Source organism: Hipposideros armiger, unplaced genomic scaffold, assembly GCF_001890085.2.
Source record: "Hipposideros armiger isolate ML-2016 unplaced genomic scaffold, ASM189008v1 scaffold_1168, whole genome shotgun sequence".
Classification (NCBI taxonomy): domain Eukaryota; kingdom Metazoa; phylum Chordata; class Mammalia; order Chiroptera; family Hipposideridae; genus Hipposideros; species Hipposideros armiger.
The window spans coordinates 79,957-95,305 of NW_017732518.1; the positions used below are offsets into that span (position 1 = coordinate 79,957).

The 15,349-nt window shown below is 40.6% G+C and overlaps 1 pseudogene; it reads right to left on the bottom strand.

Moving 5' to 3' along the window:
• Positions 1–11,897: 11,897 nt before the first annotated feature.
• LOC109376655 (developmental pluripotency-associated protein 2 pseudogene) overlaps positions 11,898–15,349 on the bottom strand; it is a 12,287-nt pseudogene continuing 8,835 nt past the window's right edge.

Consider the following 15,349-nt stretch of genomic DNA (forward strand, 5'->3'; position numbering starts at 1 on the left):
TCTTAGCAATATGTCTCAGAGATTCAGCTTCCAGGATTCAATTCTTGACATCCTCTGTTTTTTTTTTTAAGATTTTTTATTGGGTAATTGGGGGATGGGAACAGCGCTGGAGAATTGGGGGAAGGGGAACAGACAAGTTGTTGTTGTTTTTTGTTCTTCAGCCTAGTTGTGGAGGATGTTGCTTCACTGGCCCAAGCTGGTACTATCATTGCGCTCTTTCTGGGTGAGGCAGATCAGTCACCGGCTTCTGGATGGCCACTCACGGTGGCTGCTGGCCGCTCACGCTGGCTGCTGGCTACACATGGTAGCTTATGGCAGCCCACTGCAGCAGGGGTTGCAGCCTACGCCGTCGCCAGTGAACAACAACAGCCCAGCTCCAGGTTGAGCTGTTGTTCAGCATCTTAGCTGTAGAGGGCAGTGTCAGTGGCCCTCATCTGTGGGATCCGAACCAGGGCCCTCTGGCATCCCAAGCCAGTTCTTAACCAACGCGCCACTCGGCCGGCCCGACATCCTCTGTTGATAGTGGTGGATGCTTAAAGACTGTAAACTAAGAATAGAATACATATTTAATTCTGTCACTGGCATATTTAAAAACAATAAAACATAAATTTCAGGACCAGATTACTTTATATGTAAATTTTATAAGATATTTAATACAGAAATAACTAATCTTACCAAAATTCTCCCAGAATACAGAAAGAGGAGATGCTCCTCTGTTAATTAATGAGGTTAATTAATTAACTAACCTTCCTGATAACAAAACTGTAAGTCCATTAAGGAAAGGAACACTACTGGCCAATACTCATGACCATAGATTAAAAAATGCTAAACTGAATATCTGCAAATCAAATCCAGTCTATGTAAGGAAAATAATACCACATGGATAGTGGATTTTATCTTCTATAAGCAAGTTGGGTTAAATTTCAAAAAGCAATGTGATTTACCACACTTACGGAATTATAAGAACATGCTATCATTTTAGTAGATACATTAAACATGCTTAATAAAGTCAGTACTCAATCTTGAGAAAGACATTTAGTAAACTAGAAATAGAATAACTACAGAAAAAAATTATTCTTAAAAGTTTTGTCCTTGAGACTCAGAGATAGATTCCCATTATCAACTCTATACCACATTAGACTGGTACCTAACCAGTGAAATAAAATTAGAAAATATGTCAATGATTATTTATAAATGGCTTGATTTTGTTTGAAGAAAAATTCAAAATATTTTACAAATATTAGACTAGATACCTGATACAGGTCAATATTCCAAAATCAATTTCCATAATAAAACAAGCAGATAAAATTAAAGTAAAAATTTTATCATGTCTACTATTAACACCAAATATCTAGAAACAAATTAATGAAAGATATACAAGGTATCTACACATACATTGATAATACAAAATATTAACATTTGAAAGAAAAGCCATGTTTATGGATTGATTGAAAGACTCAATATTGCAAAAAGTGTCAGTTCTCTAAAAATTGATTTATATATTCAATGCAATTTCAAGGAAAATCTAGAAAATTTGTGTGTATGTACATGTGAAAATTGATTCTAAAATGACATGGATATCAAAAGGCTAAAAGATAGACAAGATATTTCTGAAGAAAAATTAGGAGAATTTATACAACCAGATAATAAAATTTTATTATGCAACTACTGCTAACAATTAAGACAGTGTCATGGTGGCTTAAAGATAGGCAAATAGAGCAACAGAATGGTGTCCCAATACAGAGTGATATATCCACAATCACTTGATTTATGAAAAACAGGACACTGAGGATGCAATTAAATAGAGGCAATGATCTCGTCTAATGTATGTTCTTTTAATTATTGTAGGAAAACCAAATATTAGAAAAAGTACAGAAAAGTGAGTAAAATAGAAGAGATAGGCCAGAATCCATACAAATGAGTCCTCTATGCTGAAAAGTCCTACTCAGGTACAGACATCTGTCTGGCCACTCCAGCTACACCACCTGGCCAGTCCAGCAACACATTTCTTAGGGAACTTTCCCTCATCACCTTTTGCATTTTTTTCTCCATAAAGTTATTCTTCCTTGTGAGCAACGTTGGTCTCTGCTTCAAGCAAATAACATTATGTGGGCAACTACACTCATGGAAGATCAAGTTGATAAAAAACGATTCAATTCATTTTCTGTATAACTTACTATTTTTATGTACTTTCACATTTTATATATGGTTAGTAATTCAAGGATTTGCATTTTTAAAAGAATTTTATACCAGGAAACCAAGGATTAGGGATTGGTGGGAGGAGTACAGGAGCCCAGAAAACTGATTTCACATTTAGTGTTAATCTCATCTACCGTATTTGTCGGCGTATAAGACGACTGGGCATATAAGACGACCCCCTAACATTTCCACTCAAAATACAGAGTTTGTTATATACTCGCCGTATAAGACTACCCCCTCTTCCGCACACCTTCCACACACCAAATAAAAGGTAAAACAATATCAGATTTGATTTGGCCCACTGAAGTGCAAACAAGCGTATTGTATTTCGTGTCACCACATAACCGTTTTGGCGATGTTGAGCCACCATGTCTGCTACATGTTTTTCGAGTTCTGGCCAGTGTGGGGTGCCTCTTCTTAATGCACACTTACCCCTTGGCATACTCTTTAATGCTTTCTCATTTGATTTCCAGTCCCGAACCATCTTTTCTGTTACTCCATATTGTCTTGCAGCAGCACAATTATTATTTTCCTTAGCAAAGTTTATAACTTTCAGTTTAAAATTTGCATCATACTTCTTTCTTTTGGCTGGTGCCATGATAGGGATGATAGGGGTTTGACTGGTCGACATTTTCTATGCTGTACTGTACAATGGTGCAGTATTGTGGTTGGCTGTTGGCTGTATACAAAGCCTGATTTGATTGGTCCCTGCTCCCTGTTTGCCCGCCCTGTCACTATAGCAGTCTGGTCCACCCTTGCATCAGCATCTCCCTGGGACCTCACTAGTGCGCAAGTGCGAGCTCTTCAACATTCTAACAGGCACCATGATAGCGCAAAATCGCGAATCTTCAATGCATATGTAAAGAAATATACGGTAACCCGAATTGACCACACTCGCAAAATCGCACACAGCCGACCATACACCCAGTATGGTATCGCGATTCGCGATTTTGCGCTATCATACTGGGTGTATGGTCGGCTGTGTGCGATTTTGCGAGTGTGGTAAAATCGCATAACAGCAAAATCGCATAACAGCCGAGCATACACCCAGCAGCGCTGCTGATGCCTGAACGGTATGTGGAATGAAGTGGGCGGGCATCGGGAGGCCACTATGGCACGGGGCAAGCACTATGGGCAGTCTATCTGAAGTGTACCTGGCGTATAAGACGACCCCCCACTTGGAGGCATATTTTTCAGGGCCAAAAAATCGTCTTATACGCCGGCAAATACGGTAGCTGTCTGATCAGATTAACCACCCTTATCTGATCAATAACAGGCAACAATGAATACAAAACCCCATGAGAAAACTGAATACATTCTTCCCTTTTTCTAATCCATTTGTTACAAACTACCCGATGCCTTAAACAGCGGTTCTCAACCTTCCTAATGCCACAACCCCTTAATACAGTTCCTCATGTTGTGGTGACCCCCGACCATAAAATTATTTTCGTTGCTACTCTATAACTGTAATTTTGCTACTGTTATGAATCGTAATATAAATATCTTTTTGTTTTCCGATGGTCTTAGGCGACCCCTGTGAAAGGGTTGTTCGACCCCCAAAGGGGTCACGACCCACAGGTTGAGAACTGCTGCTTAATATAATGGTAATCTTCTCAGGTTACACCCATTTCACTCTCCCTTGTTCTGAGGAAAAAGTACTAAGTCCTGGTACCAGGAGAACTTGCCTGGGCCTGCTCTCACACCTCCAACCCCATCTTAGGTGTTGTGGCTGCTTCTCTATATCCAGGGACACTGGGCTCTGTTTTTCTGTAGATCCTATGCCCTCTACGTCTTCTGGGTCTCCCCACAAATTCTTTTTTTCAGGACTAACCCAGGCACACACAGGCCACATGGTCACACTTGCAGACATACACTCCATCTCACAGGGACCCAGCTGTGGAACATTGTGGTTAAGATCTTGGAATTCAAAAACAGACAGCCAGAGTCCAACATGGAAGCAGCTTTTTGAGTCAGGCAAGGTATCTATGAGGTCCCCATCTGTGTCACCTTCTAAAGGCACCCAGCTCCCAGAGTTGTCACTGGAGCTCAGTGAGTAGGTTTTAAATAGCTGATATTCACAATTTAAATTTTAGCCCCCACTCTCACCTCAAAAACAAACACTTTCACAGGATACCATAAAAATGAATTACCAGAAACATAAGAGTAACAAGGCAACAGAGTCATACAAAGATTTGCAGACTATCTCTTTCAATCAGGCCTTTACAGAATCCACAACATCAAGCTTTTAAGGTCACAGCAGCTGTCAAAATAAACCATATCTACTTCCTGAAAATGCCCCATATCTTTGTACCTAGGAATACCTCCCCTCAAAAAAAATTACACCCACATGCACATGTACAAAACACAGACACACACTTAGAAATTTTTCTTTCATTCAAGAAACTCACCTTCTGGGTCGGCTGAGTGGTGCATTGGTTAAGAGCTGGCTTGGGACGTTAGCTCTGAGCAGCAGGACACCGGTTCGGATTCCACATGGGGGGCCAGTAACACTGCCCTCTACAGCTAAGATGGTGAACAACAGCTTGACCTGGAGCTGGGCTGCCATGTGTCCCCGGGAACAGCGTAGGCTGCAATAAGGCTGCCGTGGGCTACCGTGTGTGGCTGGCAGCCAGCGTGAGGGCCAGCAGCCGGTGTGAGCTGCCAAGAGCCACCTTGAGTGGCCGTCCAATGGCCGGCGGGTGACTGCCTCACCCAGGAAGAGCATAATGATAATACCAACATGGGCTAGTGAAGCGATGTCCTCCACAACTAGACTGAAGAAGAAAAAGGACAACAACTTGTCTGTTCCCCTTCCCTAATTCCCCAATGCTGTTCCCCTCCACCAATTCCCCAATAAAATCTTTAAAAAAATACCTGCTTATTGATGAATCCCTGATGTCATTTTCATCCTATTCCAGCTCCAGCTCTAATACCTATTCTATACCCCCTGGGCCTGGGGCAAGAAGCCATCAAACACACTCCCATTTCTGCAGTGAGATGTCCCAACATTCACACTAATTGGGAATGCAGAGGTTAGCATTAGTCTCACATAAATTCTTGTCAAGTGAGTCATATACAAACTTGTTAACCCTTTCTAATTTTCTGAGACTTGTGGATTGCAAGCATAGCAGAGAACTAGGCTCATGTTCTTTCCTCCTGCGCCAATTCCAGGCTGGTGAGTCAGAGGGGCCTCAGAAGCCCATACAAGGGGCTCCTAGTCCAGCAAAGAGACCACAGAGGCTGACACTAAAATCATTTCAGTGGGAAGGGAGAGATCAGTGCTTATTTGAGAAACACATGATGTTTGATAGACTAGTAAGTATTGAGAGTGAAGATAAAGTTACAATGATGACAGCCTCCTGGTTTGAAAAGATGGCTGGGAAGGGCATCGTTTATTGAGTAGGAAAAAAAGCAACAGGAAGAGATTCTATGAAACTCAGCACTTCTACTTTCTGACTCACATGGGCAAAGAGATCACCCCGTAGAGGCTGAGGAGTTTGCTAAGCAAAGGGATTGTATTGTACAAGGAAGGGACCTGTACAGCAGCCTAATCTGTCTGTACTCTACTTCCAAGTATATCCAGAATCAAACCACTTTTCATCCCTCCACATCCAGGACTCTCAGCCAAGTACCCTCTCTCTCCCTTAGATTATTGAGATTAACTAGGGACTGGCCTCCTCTCCTTCTGCCAGCCTTCAGTCTATTCTCAAAGTCACCACAACAGGGAACTTGTTACAACCAAGCCTGACCATGTCCACCATCATTGTGGAAGTCTTAGATGATTTTACAGTTACTCAGGGTGGAACTTCCCAACTGCTCCTGGTGAAAGACTTGCCCCCACCCCACTCACTCCTTCCTATCTATCATGGACACACTCTCACAAGATGAAATACCAATGACTTATTAAAAATAGAAAACTAACAAGAAAAGAAAGCCATACATAATGGAAGTCCTTTGATGTCATTAGATTTAACAGACTGTCAACTTGCTGTAATTGTTTCTAAATGATTGTGAACTTGGAGGGCAACTGAGTCTGAGGCTCATGCTACCTGCACCACTCAGCCAATAGACAGACACAGGAGTTGGGCTATAGGATAAGTGTTTATTGTCAAAGCATCAGTGATCTGAGAAGGCAGCAGGTTAAAACCTTCAAAAACTGCCTTAACATTTGCAGACCAGCTTAGGATATTTAAGGGAAAATCTGGGCATCCCTCCAGAAGTTACATGAGGGTTCCGGGGTCTGCCTGGAGCCTTCTCTCTGGCAACATGTTTCTCCGGTGGCATCAGCAACCCAGGAACAATGATGAGAATAGCCTGGTAGACCACTGAGATTGTGATCAGTAAGCCTACAGGTATTAATCATAAGTTTCAGGGTAATTTTCTAAAGAGGGAACTGGGAGCGACAGGGGTCATTCAGAGCTCAAGCTGAATGGGTGGAAAGGGGATAGATGGTCTATTGTTAAGCTATAGGTAGGTCAAGAAAAGGCGAGGCCAGGGTGGATGCCGTGAGGCCTCTACTATAGGGCCCCCAACCAGGCCCTGCTTCAATTATTCTGTTTCCACTCTAACCTCACAGAAAGGAGAGTGGGGATGGGCATGTTCTACTGACCACACTCTGAGCAGCACTGACTTGGGGTAGAAGCCAGATGCCTAACAGTGGCCTGGAGACCCTGTTGGCCTGGCTCCCATGTCCTGTCCACCTCAGCTCCTCCTCTCACCACTTTTGTTTGCTCTGCTCCAGCCTCACTGGCCACCCAAAGTATCTAGAACCCAGCAGCTTTACTGCCATCCCTTTATTATCTCCTCCCTTCGCCAGATACACCGTCCTCAGTTACCCACACAGCTCCCCCTACATTCCTTCCCGGTCTTTGTTCAAATATCTCCTTTGTGACAACTGCCCTGGACATGTTTCATAAAGTTTCAAAACGTGCCCCAAAGTCCCTATGTATCTGCTGATTTTTCTCCTTATCCCTATCATCATCAGGCAAGCTTAACATTCTGCCTATGTATCTTCATTTTCTATTGATCGCTCCTCTTGCCCCACCATGAAATTTAACCAAATGGAGGGCAGGGATTTTCATCTGTTATGCTGCCCACCATATTATCCATCAGTGGTCTACACAGCACTTGGAAGGTCTCATTAAGTATGTGTCCAATTGAAATGAATATTCCAGCAAGAGAAGGTAAAGCCCCCCCAAAATGGTGTGGCAGCAATGAGGTGGGGATCAGATTAGACTAGAGGGAACTATGAAGAGTCTAATTCAACACAGCCTCAGGGAACTGACAAATCGGAGGCTGCCTACATCCCAAAATCACCAAAGAGAAATCAGAAGTTAGAAAGGGAAACTCAGTTGCAGGAAACTAGCAAAATTCTGTGAGAAAACCCTGGGGAAATCGATGCTTCCCTCAGGCTTGTATGGCTGAGAGCCAAAGGCTACAGGAAAAGGAGGAGTTGACAAAAGCACTTTAATTTGTCACCTATGTTATCTTGGGGCAGCTGCTGCCTTCCTTCACTACTCCAGTCTTTGATGTCAAGAGGATTTGAGCAAGTTAAGCTGATCAGTTACCCTGTGGCCCCTGGGCTATCATATCATCACCTCATTTTACAGACCTGGGGGATTACGACTTGGGGTGTACACACCTCTGCCCAGTGTTGCTTCTCCTTGGCCATGTAAAATTGAAAACTGACCAGCAGGGCCACCTAGTGTGGAGGCAGCTAGGATGTCCACCCTGACCCCTCATTGCTATACACTTGCCAGATCTAACAGCGCATCCCTCCTCTACACGCAAAAGACAGGATTTTGTACATTCCGGGTAAAGTAACTAGAGAGGAAAGACATGCATGATCTCCTCCCCCTGCAAAAAAAAAATCATATTAAATAATGTATGTGATCTAGAACAAAGGGAGGAAAAGAATAATAAAGATATTACAATAAGTATATAAAAATAATTAGAGAGTTTAGGAAAGAAAAAAAGCCACGGGAAACAAGGTATGCTAAAAAAAAAAGCCTGATAAAATGTTAGTTAGGGAAGATAAGTCAAAAGACAATAAAAAGGAGGATGAAAACATTTTTTAAATTAGTAGCAAGATAGATGAGCAGTTTGAGGAGAACACCTAAAAATCAAAGGAAACAAACAAAAGAAATAGAAAGCACAAAATAGCTAAAAATTATGAATTGCCATAGGAAGATATATTTTTAATCTTTATGTCCTTAAAATCTGAACCTCCACTGTAATTGGTATTGAATAATAATTGTGTAATAAAAATGATAGAAATAGAGGGAACACAATATGGTTACAAGGAGTCCTAAAAGGAAAGAAGAAAAAATTGGGATGACCTAGAGAGAGGTTCATGAGAAGAGGGAGCAAGCAACCAGCCTGGAAAGGCCGTGAAGTTCTCAGGCTGCAGAGCCCTTAAGCATGTGGTAGGAGATAGTTAAAGAAGTTCAGGGGGTCAGGCAGAAGGACACATAGTAGGTGAGGTAGGGGACAGACAGGGTGTCTGGTGGGCTCACGTTGGGGAAACCTAATGTTTGCATGTCTGAACACTGAACACTTGAACTCTGAAAATGCCTACATTTCATCTCAAATATTGTCTTTCTCAGTACACAACTGAGAAAATACTCAAAATTAATGAATGTTATCTATACTCTCTAAAACCTCCCCATCAACTTATCTCCAGGCAATACATGATCCACTTTGTCACTCCAGATGTTTTCATTTTCTAGAATTTATATAAATGGAATAAAACCATATGTACTCCTTTTTGTCTGGCTTCTTCTTCTTGAGATTCATCCATGTTGCTTTTTATATCAATAGTTCATTCTATTTTATTGTGGAATGGTATTCCATTGTATAGATATATGACATTTTGTTTATTCTTTCAGTTTTACAGACATTTGGATTATTTTCAGTTTTTGGTTAGTATGCTTAAAGTTGCTATGAACAGTCACATATAAGTCTTTGTGGGGGCATACATCTTTCACTTCTCGTCTGTAGACTCCTAGGAGTAGAATTGTTTAAATGGTAAATTTATGTTTAATATTCTAGAACTGCCATGCACATCGGTGGCACCCTTTTCCATTCCCAGCAGCATTGCATGAATATTTCAGCTTTGGGAACACTTACAATTGTGTTCCCAAACATGCTAGTGGAAGTGAAGTGGTATCTTGCTGTGGTTTTAGTATGCAATTCCCTAATGAATAACGGTGTGGAGCATTTTTACATGTGCTCATTTGATAGCCATTTACTTTCTTAGATGAAATGTCTTTCAAACCTTTTCCTCATTTTTCTTATTGAGGCATTTATATTTGTTTCTTCAATTAAAGTTTATTGGGGTGACAATGGTTAGTAAAGTTACATAGGTTTCAAGTGTGCAATTCTGTAATACATCACCTATATATCACATTGTGTATTTACCACTCAGAGTCAGTTCTTCCATCACCACATATTTGATCCCATTTACACTCATGGATCATTTATTTTCTTTTTTTTTTTTAGATTTTTTTATTGGGGAATTGGGGGGATGGGAACAGCACTGGGGAATTGGGGGAAGGGGAACAGACAAGTTGCTGTCCTTTTGTTCTTCAGTCTAGTTGTGGAGGTGGCACCATCATTGCGCTCTTCCTGGGAGAGACAGATCAGTCACTGGCTTCTGGATGGCCGCTCACGGAGGCTGCTGGCTACACACGGTAGCCCATGGCAACCCACTGCAGCAGGGGCTGCAGCCTATGCCGTCATTGGTGACTCACGGCAGCCCAGCTCCAGGTTGAGCTGTTGTTCAGCATCTTAGCTGTAGAGGGCAGTGTCACTGGCCCTCATATGTGGGATCCGAACCGGGGCCCTCTGGCGTCCCAAGCCAGCTCTTAACCATCGCGCCACTTGGCCGGCCCTCATTTATTTTCTTACTGAGTATTAATATATGCTGAAAAAAAGTTGCCTTCATGAGGTATGTGATTTGCAAATAAGTTCTCCAAGTATGTGGCTTGTCTCTTATTCTCTTACTAGTGTCTTTGAAAGACCAAAAGTTCTCAATTCTGTTGAATTTTAATTTCTTTTTTTTCTTTTATGAATCATGCTTTTGGTGGTGTATCTACAAGATCGTTGACTAATGCAAAAGCACAAGGCTTTTATCCAGTGTTTCCTTGAGTTGTTTTATAGGTTTTAGGTTGTATGTTTAAGTCTATAACCCATTTTGAATTAATTCTTTTAAAAAAGATTTTTAAAAATTCTGTTAATGAGTATTCATTCTATTAATGGGTATCACATAAAATGCTCCATTAAATCCATAGAAGGGAAAGAAAAAAAAAGAAAAGAAAAAAAATGAGAGCAATGAAAAATATCTCAATCCATTTCTATCAATCTCTTTAAACATCAATAATCTAAATATACCAATGAATCAAGAGAATGAGAAGACAAGACACAGACTGGAAAAAATGTTTACAAAAGACTTACCTGATAAAAAAACTGTTATCCAAAATATAAAAAGAACTCTTAAAACTTAATAACAAAATGAACAGCCTGGTTTTTTAAAAATGGGCAAAAGACCTGAACAGATACCTCACTTAAAATTTACAGATTACAAATAAGCATATTAAAAGATTGTCCACATCATTTTATTATGGAATTGCACATTAAAACAATGAGATATCACTATATATCTATTAGAATGATCAAAATCCAAAGCACTGAGAACACCACATGCTGGTGAGGATATGGAGCTACATGAACTCTCATTCATTGCTTCTGGGAATGCAAAATGGCACAGCCACTCTGGAAGACAGTTTTGCAGTTCCTTACAAAACTAAACACACTTTTAACATAAGATTCCCAAATCATGTTCCTTGGTATTTACTCAAATAAATTCAAAGTGTATGTCCATAAAAACCTGAACACAAATGTTTACAGCAGGTTTATTCTGCTTTATAGCAGCTTTATTGCCAAAACTTGGAAGCAACCAAGATGGCCTTCAATATGTGAATAGATAAACAAATTATGGTACATGGAGACAATGAAGTGGGCTAAAAGGAAGTGGGCTATCAAGCTGTGAAAAGACACGGAGGAACACTAAATTTATATTGCTATGAAAGAAGTCAATATGAAAAGACAACTATATGATTCCAACTGTATGACATTCTGGAAAAGACAAAGTTATGGATACAGAAAAAGTATCCATGGTAAGGGGTTGGGGGAAGGGGGTGTTGGATAGGTGGAGCAGATAATTTTTAGGGCAGTGAAGCTATTTTCTATGAGACTATAATTGTGGATATGTCATTATAAATTTATGAAAAATCCATAGATGTAAAACAAAAAGAGTGGACCCTAATGTAAACTATGGACTTCCCGTGATAATGACATGCCAATGTAGGTCCAACAAATGTACCACTCTGGTGCAGGATGTTGATAGTAGAGAAAATGGGGGAGTGTGGGGAGCAGTATTTGGGAAGTCTTGTGTCTGCTCAATTTTTTCTGAAAGTCTAAAACTGCTTTAAAAATCTATTAACTAAAACAAAACCAAATTATATTCTATATAGCTAAATACCTGAAGTAGCAGTGGCAGTAACTTTTTGGTAAACCTCAAGTACAGAATTCAGATATTCACATCTGTATTCAAGGCATCAGGCAACACTGACGCTGGCCAGTATAGAGCACATTAATCATTGTAATACAAGTCATTGTATCTGTGAGCTGTCTACCATTTATTCTTTATCAAGACATGGCCTATCCAAGAGGAATGATGTGAGTGTGTTCAAACCAGGTTGCTTCTCCTTCCCCATTGTAATTAATCTTTATATCATCCTCTTATTCCTCTTAACACATTCAGAGCATAATATATTATCTTCCAGGTTTGGGTATGGGAAAGTGTCCAACACCCAGGCCTGACCTGCATAGAACTGCAGACGAACCCAACCCTTTGTGTCTGCCAAGAGAGGTCTGCCATGGACCACATACCACCTGACACCAGAGGTTTGCAGCAGAAAGTTTAAAGCAGAAGTAGGAATGGAACACGAATTCACAGCATTAGGTTGAACTGCTCTTGCAGCAATGCTTGCCCTTGCTGCCAACATGGCTTCCTGAGCTGAAGTTATCACTTCAACTCTATTGGTCACTTCTTCTATTGGTCACTTCCTCTTAGAAAAGTCACAACTTTTCTAACTCCTTGCTCTCTTGGCCACCACCTTGCATTTCTTTGAACTTGACTGCAATGTGGCTTTCTGCGGTGTTTCAGGAATATTCTTTACACTGTCTCCATACTCTTTATTCACTTGTTTTTCCTCAGAGTAAGTAAGCATGTTCCTTGATCTCAGATGAACCTCTATTTTTTTTGCCACTGGTACTCAAATTACATAGTTGGCACCAGTTCTGCAAAATGTCCCAACATACTTTATTAATTGGAGGCAAAATGGTTGGCAAGGGCAAGACTGGTTTTGGGCAAGCTTTGAGCTGTTCATTTAAGGAAGATAAACTTTATCATTTGTTCTAGGAGTCTTTGAGTTGGCTTCTGAGGTTGAAGAAACACTTGGCTCCATTTGATGTTTTTCATTAGGTTCCTCATTAAATGGAACCAATATAAAAATCACATTTTCTTCATCTAATTCATCCTCAAAGAAATCCTTTTTGCTGCTTTCAGAATTGGATCTTGCAAGGGGGGTGGGGATGAGGGAGAATGGGAAGGGATTAGACAGCATAAATAGTAACTACAATATTGCCACAGGGATATGAAAGACAATTCGGGGAATATAATTAATAATGTTGTAAATATTTTATAGGGTGTCAGATGGTCACATGTCCTGTTAGGGAGACCACTTCATGGATGGGGTAGAGGCCTTGATCACTGCACTGTACACCTGAAGCTAATGTTGTATAATATTGTATGCCAACTATAATTGAATATATATATAGTCACTGAGGAGTATAGTGTGGGAGTGGAGTCAAGGGAATTGTAATAGATATATATGATATGGTGGGGGAAATGTGGTAGCGGATTAGGGGAGGGGGTTGTCACTTTGAGGGGTAAAAAGTATAACTATTGCACTGTGTTGTACAGCTGAAACAAATAAAAAATATTTATTTCACAATAAAAAGTTATTTAATACACATTATTGGAAATTAACATTATAATGTTGTTTGTAGGTAACAAAATTTTCACTGAGATTGTGGCTGAACACCAGCAGTAATTAATATAGTCTATGATTTCCCTCATTTGTAAGAAGGAGAGAAGCATCTGTTGGGTAGAAATACAGAATTGTTTTGTTTCTTGTAAGGGCATTTGAATGTTCATAGAGGGATGCACATGGAAGCTGAATAGTCCAAAGGGTGGACTGTACCAGTTATCCATTTATTAACTCAGTTCCAAATGTACTTTCAATATGTGCTCTGCAATAAACAACACAATTCACTTAAAAAAAAGAATTTGATCTTGCGATTCCCAGGAACACTCAGAGGACAACAAAGCCAGCACAGTTAAGGATACTTGCAGTTTACTCCTTTAACCTCTTGAGTTATTTCTTTATTTTATTTTATTTTTTATTGGGGAATTGGGGGAGGATAACAGTGCTGGGGAATCGGGGAAGGGGGAATTGCTGTCCTTTTGTTCTTCAGTCTAGTTGTGGAGGACGTCGCTTCACTAGCCCATATTGGCATTGTGATCATTGCGCTCTTCCCAGGTGAGGCAGATTGGTTGCTGGCCATAGGATGGCTGCTCATGGCAGCTCACGGGAGCTGCCGGCCACTCACAGTAGCTCACGGCAGCCCACTGCAGCCCTACTGCAGCTTATGCTGTCACCAGCGACTCACGGCAGCCAAGCTCCAGGTAGAGCTGTTGTTCACCATCTTAGCTGTAGAGGCCACAGCATCACTGGCCCATGTGGGATCCGAACCAGCAGCCCTGCTGCTCAGAGCTCAGGCTCCCAAGCCAACTCTTAACCAGCGAGCCACTTGGCCGGCCCTGAATTAATTCTTTATCATGTGAGATAAGTCTGAATTCATGTTTCTGCTTGCGGATATGCTTTGCCCCACAGAACTACCTTGACACCTTTGTTGAAAATCAATTCACCATAAATGCAAGAGTTTGTTTCTGGATTCTCAGTTTTGTTCCATTGATTTATATGTCTATTCTTATGACCTTGACTTTGAGCTACTCTCCATCTTAATATATGGATAATTTGTGAGATTACACTGGAGAATGTTTTTCACATTGTAGCATTTTAAATTCCCATATGAAACAAAAGTTCCAATTTCTCCACAGTCTCAGCAATGCTTATTTTCTTTTTTAAAAGTCACCCTGATAAGTGTACATTGATATCTCATCGTGGTTTTGATTTCAATTCCCCTAATGACCAACGATGTTGGCATCTTAAGTAATTTGCTCCTGTTGTTTTCCATCTTTTCCTCATCTATTTTACCATCTCTCCTGACGTCCGATCAGTGTATAAACATGAACTGACACCTACTCCTTTGAAAGGAAACGTTTTCTGCTTTCACCAGCTCCTTAAAGCTCTATTCCATTTCCTGAGTCTCCCTGGCTCTTTTCCCCCACTGCCCATTCCAATCAGGCTTTCAGCCCCCATGTTAAATTTCTTCGCCCATAGTCTCTCTTCTATTCCCCCAAATGAAGTCAGGGAAAACTCATCTTGTTTCCTGTGAGTACACTCTACATAGCAGAATAGATCTCCAACAGGAAGTGGACACATCCTACTAGTAATAGTGGTAATATATAGTATGATTGGAGTTCATCATTTTGGGATTTTCCTCCTTTTTTATTCAGCTCACAAAATAATTTCCCTAACTCATTTAAGTGTCTTTTTAGAAGGGTTCCTCCTTCTTCTTTTTTTTAAATTATTTTTTATTATGAAATACACATTTTTTTAGAATTAGTTTCAGCTGTACAACACAGTGCAATAGTTATACATTTTACCCCTCAAAGTGACAACCCCCCTCCCCCAATATCATACATATCTATTACAAATCCCTTGACTCCACTCCCACACTATACTCCAAGTCCCATGACTATATATATGTGTGTGTGTGTGTGTGTGTGTATATATATATTGAATTATAGTTGACATACAATATTATACAACATCAGCTTCAGGTGTACAGTGCAGTGATCAAGCCTCTTCCCCATCCATGATGCAAGACATGTGACCAC